The following is a 15,671-nucleotide window of genomic DNA, read 5'->3' as shown; positions in this document are numbered from 1 at the left end:
TGATACAAGGGCCTCTAGTCCTCCCAGTAATGAACATATTCTTAAGCTTTAGCTCTAAAATTTGTCATTGTGTGGATTTTCATGGGAGGCAAGCCCTCTCTGACCCCTCCCCTTCCCAATAGCAATAACAAAGTCATGTGATTTGACTCAGCCAGTCAGATGCTGTCCCCCTCCTAGAACCTTAAATCTGGAGTAAGTGATACAGGTAAGAAGGAAGAGTTTAAAATTAATTTATTTGGTGGAAGCAAGGAGTGGGAGTGACCTCATAACCACAGACTCTTCTTCCCTTGTTTGTTGCTTATTTTCAAAACTTCCTATCAATTCTATGAGCGATCAACTAATTTCTGACTAATTTCTTTTCTGCTTCAGTTAGATCTTTGTATTTTTTGCAGCCAAAATAGCTCATCTGAAATATAATCATTTGAGAACATAGAAGGCTTTTACATTTATTTCTAAGGCTCTGAAATCTCTGGAACCCTGGAAGCTTTCCCCCCACCCCGAAAACTGTATAAGAATGATTCCATGAAACTATACCAAGATACATCCACAAAGAGTGTTAATCAGATCCATAATTTTGGAAAAATCTTTCTTCCTCTAGACCTACATTAGCAGTATCTTTCTAGAAGAGACCAGATTTTTCAACACAAGGAGTCTAGTATGCCTTCATAATTGGCTCTTTGGCTTAAGCAAGGGGTGGGACCAGGTTGGAAATCGGCACTGGTCCTGAAGGGAATGATTCAAATGATAATGTTTTTGCATGGAGGTTCCTCAAAAAATTAAAAATAGAACTATCATAAGATCCAGAATTCCACTTTTGTGTTTATATCTGAAGGAAACAAAATCACTATGTTGAAGAGATATCTGCATCCCCATGTTCATTGCAACATTATTTACAATAGCCAAGGCATAGTAACAACCTAAGTGTTCACCTATGGGTGAACGGATAAAGAAGATGTTATTATTCAGCCACTAAATAATTCAGCCGTTAAAGAAGAAGGAAATCCTGCCATTTGCAACATGGATGCATCCTGAGGGCATTATGCTTAAGTGGCATAAGTCAGACAGGGAAAGACAAATACTTACTTGTGGAATCTATAAAACACATACACACACCCCAGAACACAAAGCCATAGAAAAAGAGATCAGATTTGTGGTTACCACAGGTGGGAAGTGATGGGTGGGGGAACTGGTACAAATTTCTAGTTATAAGATAAATAAGTACTGGGGATGCATGTACAACAGGACAACCATAGTTATCAATGCCATGCGATATATTTGAAAATTGCTAAGAGAGTAAACCCTAAAAGTGCTCATCACAAGGAAAAACACTTCTCGTCTCTCTCCCTTTGTTTTCCTGTATTTATATGAGATGATGAATGTTAGCTAAATTTATTGTGATAATAATTTCACAATATAAGTAAGTTAAATCATTATGCTGTTCATCTTAAACTTATAAAGGGCTGTATGTAAAAATTAGAATTCAAAGACCCAGAGTCTTGGCTTACTCTCTGTGAACCTCAGTTTCCTTATGTATAAAATGGACCTAATAAATTGGATAGGAAAAGGCTTTTAAACCCCAAACGGCTACACAGAAGGAAGTTGCCTAAACATATATTGCTGTACCCATCTCCTCAATGAGAAAAAAACAAGGACGCTATGGAAAGATTGATTGCTAGTGGCCGTTTCTGGCAAGTGATGAACATTGCAGTAAGAACAAAAAAGAAAATACAAAACTTGGGCTTCTTGAGGTTTTTGGCTTGGTCCCCAGCTAATCATGATTCCAAGTCCTGGCCGGTAAAACAACACAATCACACTGAGTTAAGCTCTTTTGCGATGTTATGGAACATGCATTGGAAAGAGCAGGCTGGGGGTGTGAGGCACCTGGGACTCCCAAGAATGTTGCAGAAGCTCAGCCAGTAGAGGCCGCTGAGGAGTTCCAATCATGTATACGGAGTGATTAGGTGAACCAACTGTTTCTACTTGGCTGGATATCAGAAAAATGGCCCAGCTAGTATGGTGGTGACGGTGGTATTCGTGCAAACGTAGACTTCGGCTGAGTGACTTCTCCTCGGAAGCGTTGCCAGGCTCTTGGTAAATCATATAGCCTCAGACAGAGTTTGGCTATGTTAGCTGTTTTTGTCTTCTTGACTGCATCTTTCCAAAATAAACTCTCCTGTAGAACTACTTTAATGAATGAATGTGTTACTACAAACTAATGATGGAGTCATATTTAGAGCCAACAACCCCTTTCCTGATATACCCACAGTTCCCGAAGCGTGGTCCCCAAACCTGCAGGGTTACCTGGGAACTTAGAAACGCAAATTCTCAGGTTCCATCTCAGAATCAGAAACTGTGTGGGTGGGGAGGGGGCCAACAATGTGTGTTTTTATAGGCCCTCCAGGGGATTCTGACTCACACAAAAGCTTGGGAAACACTGCCCTACAGCATCTCCTTTGGCCTATTCAAGAACAGAGCTCCAACAATTCTGCCCTCTTCTCCGACATCATCAATTTCTCCCTCTCCATCAGAGCTTTCCCATCAGCTCACTTATTCATGCTGTTATTTTTCCTTCTATAAAACAGACATCTTCTTGACCTCACTTCTCTTGCTATAGCTTTGTTCTTTGCTTCACTTTAGTTTGGATAAACAAAGCTCTTCAAAAAAACTGTCTGCGTTTTCCTCCCAGTCTCCTTTAAACCAACTCAAATTAGGTTTTGCCACGAGTGCTCCAAGAAACTGCTCCAGTCAAGGTTAACCGATGACCTCCAATGCTACAAAGTCTAATGGACAATTCCCAGTCTGTATCTTTCTTGATCACTCCCTCTTCCCGGGAACCCTTCCTCACTTGGCTTTCAGGTCTACCCACTCTACTGGTGTTCCTCCTACCCCATCGACTCCCTCTCAGTCTTCTTTGTGGGTTCTTCCTCATCCTCTTGTCTTCTTTAATGCTGAATGCCATTGAGCTAAGTTTTTGACCACTTCCCTCCTTTATCTTCACCCTCTCCCTTAGGGGGTCTCATTTTTATTCTCATGACTTTAAGTAGGAACTATGTTTATGACTCTCCAATATATATTTCCAACCCAGAAATGTCTCCTGAACTCTAGACTCATAAATCCTACTGCCAAGCTGATAGCTCCTCTTGGATATCTATTAGATAGAGCAAAGCTAACTTGACCTTCTAATCTTCCCCTCCCCCACAGAATCTTCCATCCACAGTCTGCCACATTTCAATGACTGAAAATGCCATCCTTCCAAGAGAAGCTTGGAGTTATCTTCTATCCTGCTCCTTCTCACATGACACACGTGTAGTCTAATGTGAAATCATGTTGGTCCCACCTTCAAAATATAACCAGAATCTGACCACTTCTTACTGTAAGGCCAACTGGCCCGAGGCAGGGGAACACAATCAGATTCACAGGTTGCATCAGACCGAAATTCTCCGGACCACCCAGTTCCAGAAACTGCCCTGGAGACATTCCGGACCACCCAGTTCCAGGAACTGACCTGGGGACTTTGAACTCAGCCCAGCCTTCCCGCCTTTCGAGGGGCGGGACTAACGGTCCCCCAGGATACCCGAAAAGACCACCAAATAAGGAATACCCTGCGCCCTCCCAGATTCACCACACCCCTTTCCCTTCTTCCCCTATAAAATCTTGCCCAACCCTCGCCCGGGTGCGACTTCTCTGGCCCCTTTCTCTCGGACCAGTGAACCTCGCCCGGGAGCGCTCCCTAATAAAGCTCACTTGAAGCTTTCCTCTGTTTCGCGGTGCCGTTTGTTAAGATCTGACCTTACACTTACCACATCCACTGCCACCACCCTGGCACCAACCACCATCAGCTCTCACCTAGATATTTGAAATCACCTCATGAATGGTGTCCCTGCTCTTCCATTGCTGCTCTACAGTTGATTCTCAGTGACGAGAACAGTTCATTTAAAGCATAGTAAGATCATGTCACTCTTGGTCTTAAAATCATGTGATGGCTCCTGTGATATTGTGACTTTTAAGAAATATATACTTGGTCTTCATCCCCTTCCTAGAACAGAGCTCCTAAATCCCTTGGAATTTCCTAAGTGGTGAGAGCAGTCCCTAAAGGTGGCTTTTCTTATGTCAGTGAGGTGGCTTTTGGAAAGCACCTGAGGATGGGGGCAGGTTTCCAGGGGAATCAACCTCGTGATTAGAGGGTTGGAGCTTTCAGTCCCACTCCCCAGCCTCTGCGGAGGGGTGAGGGTCTGGAGGTTGAGTTCAATCACTAGTGGCCGATGATTTAATCAATTGTACCTATGTAAACCAGCCTTAATAAAAATCCGAAAGGAGTGGCTTCAGAGAGATTCTGGGTTGGTGAACACTCCTTGGGGAGAGGGGCGCACCTGGAGAGGGCATGGAAGCTTAGCAACTTTTCCCACATACCTTGCCCTGTGCATCTCTTACATCTGACTGTTCCCAGGTTATATCCTTTTATAATAAACTAGCCACTGAGTAAGTAAAACATTTCTCTGAGTTTTGTGAGCTGCTGTAGAGAATTACTCAAACCCAAGGAGGGGGTCATTGGAGCCTCTAATCTACAAGCAGTGGGTCAGAAGAACAGGTGGCAACCAGGACTTGCAACTGGTGTTTGAAGTGGGGGGAAGGCAGCCTTGTGGGACTGAGCCCTTAACCCGTGGGATGTGACATTATCTCTGGGTCAGAATTGGGTTGAATGGTAGGACACCCAGCCATTGTCAGAGAATTGCTTGGTGTGGAGGGAAAAAACCACACCTTGTATTTGCGTGCAGAATCATAGCTCTCTGTTTCATTCAGAATCAAGTTCTCCCCTCAGTTGCCTCGGTGTCTGGCTCCTAACTCTCTCCCCACTTGCTTCTGCTTCTGCTCCAGTTATGCTGATCTTGCTACTCCTTGAACCCTCAGCCTTCTTCTTGCCTCTTGGCCATTGGAGTGGTTGTTTCCTGGGTCTGAAATGGCTGGGACCCTCAACTTATTCAAGTCTTTTTTTTTCTTTTGGCCTCACTGAGTGGCTTGTGAGATCTTAGTTCCCCGATCAGGGATTGAACACGGGGCCGTGGCAGTGAAAGCACCGAGTCCTAACCACTGGACAGCCAGGGAAGTCCCCCTTCGAGTCTTTTTTCAAATGTCACTTTTTAAAGCGAAGCTGACTTTGTCCACCCAATGTAAATGGGAGCATCACGACACCATGTCAAATAGCCTGCTCTTTTTTTTCTCATTGCATCTACCATCTTCATCATCTTATATTATTTACTTATCTAGTTTATGGCCTGCCTCCCTGCACCAGAATATAAGTTTCTTCATCACGGATGAATCCCCAGCTCCTAGAGCAGTTCCTGGCACATGGTCGGCACTCAATAAATATTTATTAATGTACAATTAAATCAGTAAATGAATGAATATGTGAGTAAATGCATGTGGAGTTATTTGGGACCTTGGTGATACTTATGTCATCACTCCGTGTCTTTGATCCTAATGTATCTTGTCCAGAGGAGTTGGAAATTTCCGTCCAGTTGTCCTAAAGCCAACTGGATTTCATTTTTTATTGCCACCATCACAGAACATCACATCTCCAAAATCTCAAATTAAACAGAATATAAAAATGGAAGGGGAAGCAGAAAAAGAAGCTGGGCATCCCACCTGTAAATTGCAGGGGGAACGAACACTTCTAAGCTTGAAAATATTCGTGGTGGTTGATGTGAGAGGCCAGAAGAAAGTGATAGCCCTTGAAACCTGACTGCCATCGAGTTGAGTAAACAGAGGGTTAGGGAAAACACAGAAGACCCTGGTGACAGCCAAAAAGAATGGCAGGACATTTAACATACAGGTCAGGGGAGTCAAAACTGAGTGAATAAGAACTATGGCTGTGACCCATGAGTAGGTTTTGTAGTTTCTTCAGAAGCTGTATTGAACCTGGAAAGCAGATGGTATATCAGTTTCCTATTGTTGCTGTAACAAATTCCCACACATTTAGTAGCTTTAAACAACACACATTTATAATCTTACGATTCTGTAGTATGAAATGGGTCTCACCGGGCTAAGATCAAGGTGTTAGCAAGGCTGTGTTCTGTTTCGGAGGCCTGAGGGGAGAATCTGTGTCCTTGCCTTTTCCAGTTTCTGGAGGCCGCTCACACACTTGCTCATGCCACCCACCCCCGTCCCCCCTTCCATCCTCAAAGCCAGCAGTAGCCACTCAAGTCTTTCTCATACAGCATTACTCTGACATTGATGCTTCTGCTCCTCTCTTCCACATTTAAGGATGCTTCTGATTACACTGAGCCCATCAGGGCAACCTAGGATAATCTTATTTTAAAATCAGCTGATTAGCAATCTTAGTTCTATCTGCAATCTTATTTCTCCTTTGCCTTGTGTGATATTGTGATTTTTTTTAAAGCTTTTTTTTTTACATCTTTATTGGAGTATAATTGCTTTACAATGGTGTGTTAGTTTCTGCTTTATAACAAAGTGAATCAGTTATACATATACATATGTTCCCATATCTCTTCCCTCTTGCATCTCCCTCCCTCCCACCTTCCCTATCCCACCTCTCCAGGCGGTCACAAAGCACCCAGCCGATCTCCCTGTGCTATGCGGCTGCTTCCCACTAGCTACCTATTTTACGTTTGGTAGTGTATATATGTCCATGCCTCTCTCTCGCTTTGTCACAGCTTGCCCTTCCCCCTCCCCATATCCTCAAGTCCATTCTCTAGTAGGTCTGTGTCTTTATTCCTGTCTTACCCCTAGGTTCTTCATGACATTTTTTTTTCTTAAATTCCATATATACTGTGATTTTTAATAAGAGATGTACATTTGGTCTTTGAAGCTGCTCCTGGCACAGAACTCCCAAACCCTTGGAATTTCCTAAGTGATGAGAGCTCGAACAATAAATATTTATTAATGTACAATTAATGTACATTAATAAATATTTAATGTACAATTAAATATTAATGTACAATTAAATCAGTAAATGAATGAATATGTTTTTTGTTATTTTGTTATTTAATGAGGCGACTTTTGGAAAGCTACTAAGGATGGGACTGGTAGCCAGAGGAGCCAACTGTGTAATTAGACAGTTGGAACTTTCAGTCCCAACCCCCGGCCTCTGGGTGGCCAATGGCTAATGATTTAATCAATCATGTCTATGTAATGAAGCCTCCATAAAAACTCAAAAGGACAGGGTTCGGAGAGCTTCCGGGTTGGTGGACACATGGAGATTTGGGGACAATGGTGTGCCTGAAGGGAGCATGGAAGCTCCATGCCCTTTCCCCATACCTTGCCCTATACATCTCTTCCATCTGGCTGTTCCTGTGTTACATCCTTTTATAATAAACTGGTGCTCTAGTAAGTAAAATGTTTCCTGAGTTCTGTGAGCTACTGTAGCAAATTAATGGAACTTGAGGAAGGGTTGTAGGAACCTCCAATCGACAGCAGGTTGGTCAGAAGCACAGGTGACAACCTGGGCTTGCGATTGGCATCAGAAAGTGGGGGGCAGTCTAGTGGGACTGAGCCCTTCACCTGTGGAATCCGATGCTGTCTCCAGGTAGCTAGTGTCAGAACTGAGTTGAATGACAGGACACCCAGCTGGTGTCTGGAGCATTGGTTGTTGGTGTGGGGAAACCACCACATCCCAAACACATACATGTTGGAATTGGGGGTTTAGACCCCATTACCTTGTAAAATAAAATATTCACAGGTTCCTGAGATTAGTACATTAGACATCTTATTCTACCTACCACAGATGGTATCTGAATCACAATAGTTTTTTGTTTATTTGATTAGAAATGAGTTCTAGAAGAAACAAAGACCAGCCTGGACAGCTGCTCTTTATCCCTGTTTCTTAGTAATATTTATTGGATGGATGACTAGAGAGAAGAGTGTGATTAGAGGTACTTTTACTGGCAGCTTCCCACAGGAGTGTTTAGGATCTTTGGGGCAAAATAAGACCACTTCCTACAATTTCCTATCTACCATTATGTTTTATGTTTGCAAACCTTAAAGATAAGTAATAGAGACTAGAAGAAAATGATGTCAATAATCAGATAACACTGTTTCAGAGTTTCTCAGTGAATGTTGTTGGACTCGGGTAAATCTATAGACAGTTTTCTACTGGCCTACTTTCCATGGGTATAGCTGATTTGCATAACTTTCCAATCCATCTTCATTAGGTTTCTCTCTTTCCCAGCTTCCATGAGTGTTGGTTAATAACTTAGGAATAAACATTGAAATGCAGGAGGGATTTCACACACTTGTCATTGGTGATACCTTCCCCTGGACTCTCACACTGGCCCTGACAGAAGATAACGTGGGCCCTGCGTCAGACGGCTCTGTCATTTACACTTAGCCAGAGGTCCCCTTCTCCATGCCTACTGTGTGCCCAACACAGAGTAGGCCTTCCACAAATGTTTGTGGATTGATGGATTGGGTTAACCATCTGTGAACTGAGTGGATTGGAGCAGATGAACTTCCTGTCAGGTATGTGTGGTTCTTCAGAAGCAGACCCTGAGATGAGGATTTGCATGCAAGTAACATGTGAAGGAAGGACTTCCAAAAGAAATAGGTGAGGCAGTGGAGGAGGCAAGCTGGGGAAGAGGGAGAAGCCAATCAAAGGAGTGATTTCAGACAGAGCCACAGCTTCTGCTTGATCCCACGGGGAGGCTCGAGAGCCAAGATTATACCTCTGAGTTTGTACTTTCTCAAGGGAAGGAGCTGGGCTTTTCTATTCCAGTACCAGCCCTTGTTGGCCAAAGGCCACCCTAGGGGGATGTGTGGGCCCCCAGGCACTTGGAGCTCTCAGCAAAGTGGGCAAATTGGCTCCAGCTGCCCAAGGGATGGGCTCTGCAGAGAGTCAGACCGACTGGCCGGTAAAAGCAAGAGCACAGAAGCCAAGGGAGGGGCCCAGAAATGGTTAGAGACCTCGGAGGGTACCACCAGCATTCACCACAGCCTCTTCCGGCTCCACAGTTGCAGAAACATGGCAACGTGTTCACGTTTGTTATGTGCAAAAATTCACAGTTTGAGAATTCGGAGAGACACCCCTGTAATACATTTGTCTTTAATAAATATGGCTTTGTTCCCAGGAAATAAATTTTTCCAGTGGTAAATCTGGCTTTAAATGACCATGGTATATATAATTTCTGCATTTAAAAAATTCCATGTGGTTGTTTCTAGGGATATTTGGACTTTTCTATTCCAATTCTACTATGCTATACTTGTAGAATTGGACTAGAAAAATGCAGTTAACTACATACTAGATCCAAATGTCCTCCCGATCAGTCATGGTATTAATTTCGTTTAATATTGATGTTTTGGACATTATTCATGGCATGGTTAAAAAGCCATAAAAATAAAACTTGAAGCATATGTTCCTGGGCGCATTTCTGAACAAATATCTCAACAATTAAAGAAAAAAATACTGAAAATAAAAGAAACTAAAGAGGTCCATCTCCTCATGATCCTGGAACCACTGAGGGCAGAACAGTCGCTCAGATTAAGACATTTCACTTATAAATCTTTAAATTAATCTGGCTTCCACTGAGGGCAGGTCAAAAAGGCACTTGAAAGCAATGCGAAGTGTTGGTTTTGGACCATTTTAATGCTAAAACACATATTTAAGCCATTTACACAAGATAAACTAACAGTGTTTTTGGCCAAGAGCCTGCCAATTAGGATGTTAAAAGAGCAGGCATAAGAAACCATGAGTTGTTTGGGATGTAATTTGAGCCTGTTCTCTGGACCAGCGTAATTGTGAAAGACCAGCATGTTCCTTTCTAGGACCAGGGTGTTTCTGTAGGCTTATGGGGCTTCTGTGTGTCAAAACTACTCTTGGAGCTGTTTATCTTTGTGCAGAAAGTGACTGGCAGGGTTACTGAGATACCGTTTGGCTAACAGAGTTACAACTAGATGTAATAATTCAACTCACCTAGAAACAGCAATGACTGATTATTAAATATACCACAAATACTTCCAGTCCTAATGAAGATGTTGATGTTGATAAGGATAATGCAGAGGAAGAGATGGAGGATACTTTGCCAAGATTCTTTCTGTTGCTGGAGTAGCCTGAGGGCTTTGAACTAGCTTTTCTTTCTGCCTGAATCTTGTTCCTCCAGATGGTGTCATTGTTGGTTCCTTTCTTCACTGAGGTATAATCCAAAAGTCAACTTCTCTATGAGGCTTTCCTAGGGTTGATCTAGTATTGCTTTCCCTGATACACAGACATGCACTATGACATTCTCTGCTTTATTTCCTTTATAACACTCATCACTAATGTTGTTGTACTGTCCACTTATGCTTTTACTTATTTATTGTGGGTCTCCCCTAGGCTCACCACTCTCATTTATGGAGGCTTCTGATTCACAAAACAACTACTTTCTTTTCCCATCCATGGCTCCATCGTGTACCATGAGGGGCCCTTGTGCATGCATGTGGACAAGACAGCTTGCCCATCCAAGCCCCATCCAACACACCACCATCCCTGTAAACGCTGAGATATGGCACAACAAAAAGAACTGGTTGCAATTTACTTTGAAATTTATTTCTTTAAAAATAGATAGGTTTATGTCCGGATAGAGTAATGGCTAGATATGTGACAAGCAAGTACAGTGAAATGTAAATGGTATTGTAAAATCTAGGTGGTAGATATACAGGTGCTTGCTTTTTTTTATTTTTCAAGTTTTCTGTACGTTTGGAAATTTTCATCATACAAAGTTGGAAGAAACACAAAGAATAAAAGAACTGGTTTGGAAGTCAGGAGAAGTCAGGAGTCAGAGTTGATTGGGTCCCAGCTCTGACATTCACTTGCCATGTAACCTTGGACAAATCTCAAACACTGTGAGAATTATATTAAAAAAATAGTTTGACTATCTATTAGTCAGGACTCTTTTGGTTGGAAGTGACACTAAGCCATCTCAAACTAACTGAGAGAGAGAGAGAGAGAGAGAGACAGACAGATAGATAGATAGAGATTGATTGACATATGTAACTGGGAGGGAAAGGCTTCAGACCAGACCATTTGAAATTTCTCCCCATCTCTTGACTCTGCTTCTCCTCATATATTGCCTTTAGCTCTTCTAACTCCAGATGGACTCTCTCCATGCAACAGGGAAAGGGAATGGCCACAGAATTTACCTCTTTCAATTTAATAACCTAACGTGTAAAAGAGGATCCTCTCTTCAAAAATCCATAATATAAGATTCTAGGGAAGAATTTGGATTGGCCTGAAATGAGTCATGAGCCTAGACTTACAGCCCCAGGTATAGTATGTAATTAGCCGGGCCTGGGTCACATGCTCGTACCTGGGTCAGGCTGCCAGGGCACTGACTGGAAGACCCAGCAAAGCCACATAAAATGGGGGTGGAGATCAGTTTCCATAGTCCAGGGGATGTTATTACCAGGGAGAAAAGGGAAGGGATGCTGGAGAGAGAAAAGAAAACAAATGCCTACTATAGCCTGGCCTCTCTAAGGAATCTTTTAGCGCTAATATTTTGTAGGTGGTGATCAGACTGCTATGTACCTTATATATACTCAGAAAGCGTTTGTCAAATGAAAGAATATGTAAAAAAATATATGTATATAAAGCCAGAAAAAAGACAAATTATTTAAAATGTTAGTAATGGGAAAATTCCTTAGATATCAGTTAGCTTAACTCCTTCATTTCACAGATAAAGGAAAATGAAGCCCCAAAAGTTTAAGTGATATTCCCAAGGACATGTGGTTACATCTAATACTCAAGCATTCTGATCCCCCATCCTGCCTCCCCATCTCTCTTTAAAGCATTCTTATTTCAGACAGATTCCTTTTGCCCTCAACTCTCAGTAGATGAACCATCAGCTAATACCACACAGGCATCTTGATAGCAAAGAAAATAGAGACTAAAAATTACAAAGAAAAGGAAAAGAAAAAAAAATCCACCTTTGTTTAATTGTTATTCTGATGAGTTAAGCCTTGGATTCAACACAGGCAGGCTCTCCTAATAGAAAAGAAGACAGATTCATTGGCTGCTCCCACAGTCAGCTTGTGGATAAAAGTGTGTTTATACAGCTGGATGGATCTAGAAGGAGCCAGGACTGAACATAGTCAGTGAGCAGGCTGATGGCAGGTGACAGCTGGGAGCATCTGTTTCCCATTAGAGACCCTAGGCTACAATCGTTCTGTCCTCTGACCCCTGGGCCCACCTTCCCTGGAGGCCTGGGTGTGTTCCCAGGTCCCAAGGTGCTGACAGCCAATTCACTTGCTAACACATCCTAAGGAGGCTCATGGGTTAGAAAGCTCTGGTCTGGGATTTGGAAGGAAATCTCAGAATTCAGATTGGGTGGATCAAATTATTTACGTTCAGCTACTAAATCACACTTTAATTCTGTCTTAGAAACTGTCAGAAAGAACAGGTCATCTATTTCCTTCCCCTTGCCCTTCCTTCCTTCCTTCCTTCCTTCCTCCCTTCCTTCCTTCCTTCCTTCCTTCCTTCCTTCCTTCCTTCCTTCCTTCCTTCCTTCCTCCCCTCCTTCCAATTTTTAGCTAAGCGGGAATATTGGAAGAGACTGCTACCCTTAATTTTTTGTAGAAAAGCAGAATTATGCTGCTCCTAATTTTTCTACAGCAGTTAGCCACCTTGGCCATCATCTTGAAAAATATCTTGAGTCCTGTCTGCAAAATGAGCTTCATAGAAATGAATATTAGGCTTTGATGGTAACCAAAAGATATGACTGGATGAAGGAGGTCAGTCTTAATTTGGGTTCCCCTGAATACAGACCCTGAGAGAGGATCGAGTGCAGGAAGTTTTTGGCAGGTGGCTTAAGGAAGCAGAAGTGAGGGACTATGGAGACTGAGGCAGAGAGGCAGGAAAAGCCAGTGAAAGGATGCTTCATCCATTGCTGCTGTGGGCAGCCCTGAGAACTCTGAGAAGCTTACAGAATGCCTTCCAGATTGGCCTGAAGGACAGAAGGCTGGAGCCTTTAAACAGCTCTTTGGCTGAGTGTTGCCCCTAGGGGGTGTTACTGCCCAAGCACTTCCAGGGTGTGCTTGAGCATTAACTCAGAGCAAGCTACTGTAGCACTGGAAGTGACCCTGGGCCAGAAAGCAGAAAGACGAGGAAGCTGACAGTGCAAGTTGGAGCTGCCTGCTGGAGATGAACTCAGGGTCAGCCAAGGAGATGAGGTACAGACACCAGAGGCATCTGCTAACAAAGTATGAGCAGCCAGAATAAATCCAGATAAACTATGGATTCATTAGTGATTGGAATATGGGATGACTTATACTATTCTCTCTACTCTTTTATATCTTTGAAAATTTCCATAATAAGAAGTAAAAAAGAAAAAGTGCAGCTTAACATAAAACTTCCTCCAATGTCATCCTCACACTTAAGGGAAACATTGGAATAGAAGCTAAATAACCTTGATTTCCCTGCCACTCCCCTAATACTGTTAGGTGCATTCTTCCTTGTAAAGATTATAAAGGAAGGAAAAATGTTATTGGTTCTAAACTATATAAAATAATATGGGTTAATAGTTCCAAACAAATGATATGCTTTAAATTTGCTGAAACAGCATTGAATTTACAGAAATAGACAATATTGTATAGGTAGATAGTAAGAAAAGGAAATCATAGGAAGGGGGAAGATCCTGACTGCTCCTATTATTTTAGGCAAAGTTACACTCAGAGCATCCTGAACAATGAGCGTATTTTGTTTTTTGCAGTCTAGCATACACGTCTCCTGCTCTTGGAAACGTTTCTCAATTTCCTCCCCTCATTTTATGCAGTTTCTGTGGGATTATGAGTTTGAGGATCTTGTCTTCTCTTGGACAAGGTGTGAAAGCATGATCCAATTTATGCCATATATATGTTTTATCCTGGAATTTAAATCTTGAAGAAAGAGACACAAGTAGCAGAAATAGATGAAGTTGATTCATCCCATGGTTGTCCCTGGAAAAGCTTGTCCATTAGTAGTTGCTAGGTAGCTAGAACTTTTCTGGTTCCTATCTTTTCTGAGAGTTTTCCATATGTTTCTGTGAGCTACCCCATCCATTTAATACACTCATTTTTTGGCTTTACTTAGCCAAAGGGGGTCTTGGTCACATGCAACCACTGAACCCTTACTGAGTATGGCAGTTTGTCTCCAAGAATGCCGCCCTCAATCCCATCCCCCTTTACAGGCACGGGCCATTGTCCCCATCAAAAGGTGGAGGGAATGACACACTCCTTTAAATCAGATGTGGCCTTTGACTGGCCTTCCATATGGCATTGTGTGCACTCTGCTGGTTCTGGGTCTAGTTTAAGAGGACTGGTAGTGTCCACTTCCTTTTTCTTAGAATGCTCATCGGGAAAGTCAGTTGCCATGTATGATGTCCAACTGCACTGTGACCTCCATGTTGTGAGGAAACCCAAGTCACACAGAGAGGCTGCAAGTGGAGAGATGCCCAACCAGTGTCCAGCTGTTCCAGTTACACCAGCCCAGCCATCAGACATGGAGTGAAGAAGCCTTCAGGTGACTCTAGCCTCAGTTGCCATATAATTACAACTGCGTGAGAGACCCCCCAAGTGAAAACTGCTCAGCTGACCCCAGTCAACCTCTAGAACTATGAGCGTTAAGAATGTGTTCCTAGGTATAACAAAAGACACGTACTAGGATGGTCTTAGCAAAACTATTTGTGTTAGTTTCCTAGGACTGCTGTAACAAAGTACAACAAACTGGGTGGTTTAAAACAAGAGAAATCTATTTTCTCACAGTTCTGGAGGCTAGAAGTTCAAAATCAAGGTTTCAGCAGGGCCATGTTCACTTTAAGACTCTGGGTACGATCATCCTTGCATTTTCTAGCTTCCGGTGGTAGCCTTGATCTTGGACATTCCTTGCCTCGCAGCTGCCTCACTCTGATCTCTGCCTCTGTCATTAGGTGGTATTCCCTCTTTGTGAAGTGTCCATTTTATTACACTTAGAGATTCTGTGGTCAGAAATTCAGACAGGGCACAGTAGGGATGGTTTATGTCTGTTCCCCAAAGCTTGGGCCAATTTTCTGGCACTATGAACGGGAGATCCTTTCCTCCATCTTCCAACAATACCCCCCTTAGCTTTTTCTGAGCCCTACTGCAGCTTCCTCAAGGCCTTTTAGGCTTCTGCTAACATTCTCCTGTAGGATCCTCTCCCACCCCTGCTGCTTCACAGAGTCTCAATGCCAGTGCCATATGGTTTACTTTTGTTATGTTATTATGTTGTTTTGTTATGACAGATTCCACTTCCAAGTAACAAAATCTGTTCCACTTACTATTGCCGTGTAATAAATTGTTACTGTTACGATGTAATAAACTTTCCCTCCTACCCCTAGAAGTCAGTGGTAGAAAATTAACAAAGGAAAAGCTACACAAGAGCTGGTAAGCTGTGGCAGTGCTGTTAGAGCCTGTGATAAGTACTGGTAGAAGTATAAACATAGACGTGTAAAACAAAAACAATTTTATTATGCTCACGGGTTCTGTGGATCAGGGTTTGGAAAGGACATGTGGAGAGGGCTTGTCTCTGCTGATGATGTCTGCAGCCTACACTGGGAAACACACAAACCACCTTCCATAAGAACAGAAGGCTGGAAGTTAATCCAAGATTAGGGACTGGAATCTTCCAAAGGCCCATTCACTTACTGGTCCAGCAGTCAGTGCTGGCTACCAGCTGGGACCTTATCTGGGGCCGC

Source organism: Lagenorhynchus albirostris, chromosome 15, assembly GCF_949774975.1.
Source record: "Lagenorhynchus albirostris chromosome 15, mLagAlb1.1, whole genome shotgun sequence".
Classification (NCBI taxonomy): domain Eukaryota; kingdom Metazoa; phylum Chordata; class Mammalia; order Artiodactyla; family Delphinidae; genus Lagenorhynchus; species Lagenorhynchus albirostris.
The sequence above is the reverse complement of the archived record's forward strand: the minus strand, read 5'-3'. Positions refer to the sequence as shown.